Consider the following 4,269-nt stretch of genomic DNA (forward strand, 5'->3'; position numbering starts at 1 on the left):
AGAGTGAGGGGGGAGAGAGAGAGAGAGAGAGAGAGAGAGAGAGAGAGAGAGAGAGAGAGAGAGAGAGAGAGAGAGAGAGAGAGAGAGATCGAGAGATCTCCGTCACTGGCATAGAGTTAATGTGCTTGAATTCTCAGCCTATGAGTGGGAAGTGACAAATTGATCATAGCATTAATCTCGACGCCCCCCCCAAAAAAAAACAAAAAAACACACACACACACAAATGCACAACCTTATTTCCTTTGGAGTCAAAATTAGAGATAGATGTGGGTACTAAAAGCAGCAGGTACCGGAGAAAAGATGAGTTCAAGTCTTGAGCCCCATTGACGTAATCAGGTCAAAGAATTTACTCCTTTTTTTTCTTTCTTCCTCCATCATTCATAATCCTGGTCGTTCTTGTTGGAAGCGTTTGTAGCGTGCCTTCCCTGTGTGTGGGTGCCGACCCTGTGTAGAGGCAGGGTGTATTTGTAGGTTCGTTGTTTAACACTTTTGGCCTGTGTTTTGTTATGTTTTCAGGTGGGTTTTTTGTATTTGTTTGTTTGGGGGTTTTTTGGTGTTGTTTTGTTTTATGTTTGTTTTTGTTTGGATTTTTTAAACTGTTTTTTTCGGGGGGGGGGGATAGGAGGGAGACTCACAAGGGCATGTTTATTTACCGTGTGGCATTGTCATTTTGACGTCCATAAACGAGAATTAAGGGCCACTATTGTCAAAACATGAAAAATAACTGATCAAAGGTCATGCATGACTTTTTGGCAGTAGAGTCGTTTTCGAAATGACTTATTATGAACGTCTAGTTTCCAATGTACTCGACGACTGAGTCGAAATGGAGTTGTCTGCTGAAAGAAGAACCCGCGCCAAGTAGGCATCCGAGGAAACGAGCAAGTCCATTTCTGGAGAAGCAATCCTTGTCCCGTTTGTTGAGATAAACGGAGGACCGCCTCTCGCAGACAGACTGTAAAAATAAGGTTAGAAGCTGCCCTTCCTGGCTGTGGGAAGAGAGAACAACAGAACTTAAAACTTCACAATATAATGCCCATGTCAGGCCCACGAAACCGTCGGGTTTCTCTAGAAGACTTGTACTTATTTTAATTAGACTGCCTATTGGACATGTCTCCCTGACGCATAAATACCTCCCGCAGGGAGAAGAAAAACCATGTTGTATCGTCCGCGATGCTGACTTTACCACCAGACACATACTAATGGAATGTCATACTTTATTTTAAACGTTCAGTGTTAAAGAATAAGTTCTCCTTCGTTGATCTCTACAGAATTATTGATGTTACAAAGACCATTGGCCTTTACTCAAAGAGTTATATACTTCTATTTCTAAAATATAAACCGCTGCTTCTAAAACTAAATTTTTACTATATATCTTAGATCTCGACCCACAAAGTAAAAGTAAACTGTTTAATGAACTAAAATGAAAATAATCTTTATGTGTCCCGGGCGCTCATATGACCTTATGCATTAAAACTTTTACCAAACCAGGAGGCGTAAAGACAATTGTGGCTTGGTTGGTAAAAAGAGGGTATAACTGGTGGATAAGAAGGTAGGTAGATACGTTGGTTCACAGAAACGGAGGAGAGGAGGTATATAGGAAGGTACTGGTAGATTAGTATGTAGAATTTTAAAAAAAATAGAAATGTCGAAAATTGAGTTTAACTATTATAAATCGGTGAGTCTTTAAGAAAATGGGCCTTTTGCGTCACAAATGCTTACAGGAAATAGTGATGACGAAAGCAACCTAAAGGGGGTTATTGTCAGTTCAGTCTCGAGGCCTTAATGTTATAAGATGTTGATAGGTCAATTGATTGAAGAGTACTTGACCTAAAGGCTCTCAAAGTTCACCATCTCCTCACTGTTGACTGTTCTGTTTGAATGTGACATCAATAAGTTGATGATGAACGTCTTTGTCTCCCCTGTGCATACGTGCGTCCGAATTCCACATCAATCAAAACTGGAGACCCCAGGGATAAACTGCGTCACTTCTCAACCGGTATAACGAGCACATGTACTTTTCCCGGCTCCCATCATCGATATGCGAGACAATCGTGGGTCGGCCCTTCTGTTGTAAGGTTACAAGCAACAAATTGTTTTCCATTATTCTTTTTGTCTTTTAACATTCGGCTTGTTGTCCACATCATAACTTTTATCTATCGAAAACTCTCCGTAATTCAATGTATATGTTTTTAACGCAACCATCGACACAATGTGGAACGTTTAGGAGTCGAAACCCCATCTTAAAAATGATTATGTGTAGATACGTGGGGGGTTTTTCACGCCCATCCATACAGTTCTGACCATTTCTTTGTGTGACGACGAAGTGCGTTATCGTTTCACCACAGACATTTGTGAGCCCCCACCTGTTATGTGCCCGAAGTATTGCATAGGACTCAAACGCTGAAAGCATTATTTTAATGTTCTACACTTGCTTGTGTATAATATAGGTTTATATATGTGTATTTTATTTTATAGATATATATATATATATATATATATATATATATATATATATATATATATATATAGAGAGAGAGAGAGAGAGAGAGAGAGAGAGAGAGAGAGAGAGAGAGAGAGAGAGATTTACACTGACGATGTTAGGCAAAGAATAAGAACAATAAACCAAGCTGGACAAAATCAGATAGATTAAGCTCGGTGAAAAATAACAGAAAAAAACTTGTCAATGCGCACACCTGTGTGCATTCATTCTTTCACTGCATTTCACACTTATTTTAGTTGCATGATCCGTCAAGTATTTCTGTGAAAATGAACATCTTTCTTTTCCAGTGTTTGGACGTTTTCAGTACGACCCAGTAGTACTCTCCTCTTCTTCCTATTGAAAGCCGAACATTAAATCGCCAGGCATGTGAACAAAGTGGTTATATCTTTTGACAAGCATCACAACCACACTGGTGGTAATCTACTCTACTTATTATCCCTGTGTGCTCAAAACTCTGCGCTTTGAGTCTAATGCAGGTACGGTACTTTTTATTTTGTATACTTGATAGGATTTAATATAGAAATCTACAAGCAGTTTTTTTAAATATCTGTTGTAGTAAGACCGAAGGACTAGAACTCAGATGGCCGCTTGATCGGAAAAGTAAAGTATCTGTTGTTGTATTAATAATCTAGCTCAAAACTAGCAAGTAACTCAGAAAAAAGCAATGTTTTACTCCTATCAGTATCCTCTTGTCAATCTGCAGTGTTTCCACTCCTCGTTTGCGGTTTTCCTTCCCCAGGCATGCCACAATCTATGAACTGCTTTTGGTTGACCTGATTTTTTAGCAGGAATAATCAAACCACATAATGTGATGCTGTATACTGTGCACCAGCATATTTTTTCTTCTGTCAGCTCTTCAATATATGGGATTTAAAAAAAAATTTTAGGTTTGTTTTGTTGTTGCTGCTGTCGTTTGTTTTTTTTTTGGGGGGGGGAGGGGGCTAGGATTTTTTAATCCAGATGTCAAAGTAGGTTCTTAACAACAACAACAACAACAACAACAACAACAACAACAACAACAACAACAACAACGACAATGACAACAACAACAAAAGAAAGAACAAGAACAATAACAACGTCAAGAACAGAGAGCTACTCTTTCTGACCCCACGTCTTGGTTCAGCTTGTTGCCGTCTTTACTCAGCCGATGCAAATAATAATATGCCTTGTATTACTTTCTCTTATTTGTTATCATCACCTACTTATAATTCCGAGCAGTTTTCTTTTTCGTGGTTGTTCTTTCATTGTTTTTGTTTTTGTTTGTTTGTTTGATTGCCTTGAAGGACGGAGGTGGCTTTCGTGTGAACGATATTTGGTCCTTCTCTGTATGTTCGCATTTGTCACGATTGTTCTCAAACGTTTTCTGTATCTCTTTCATGTTGCAAACTGTTCTATACATATTCATTTTCTTTTTTCGTTCTTTCTCTCGTTATTTTCTTTGGACACGAGTCAAAGGTTGACTTTTAACGGCATTGTTGCGCAGTTTTTTGCTCTTCTTCATTTTCGGGAAGATGGGGTTGGAGAAAGGTTGAAGCAAGGTTGGGAACGTGATGATGGATGATCTCACACGATGAAAACATGAAGATGATGTAATACTATTGCTGCTTTGCCGCCTGAAAATGTCACAAAATTCTTTCTTTTTTTTCGTTGCGCACTCCTTTTTTTATATTTCATTCTCCGGTTGTTGTTTTTTCGTACGAAAATTGCATTGTTTCTTTGGTTCTGTCAATTGGTAGAATACTAACGCACCCCCACCCCTCTCTCTCTCT

Source organism: Aplysia californica, unplaced genomic scaffold (genome assembly GCF_000002075.1).
Source record: "Aplysia californica isolate F4 #8 unplaced genomic scaffold, AplCal3.0 scaffold00192, whole genome shotgun sequence".
Taxonomy (NCBI): domain Eukaryota; kingdom Metazoa; phylum Mollusca; class Gastropoda; order Aplysiida; family Aplysiidae; genus Aplysia; species Aplysia californica.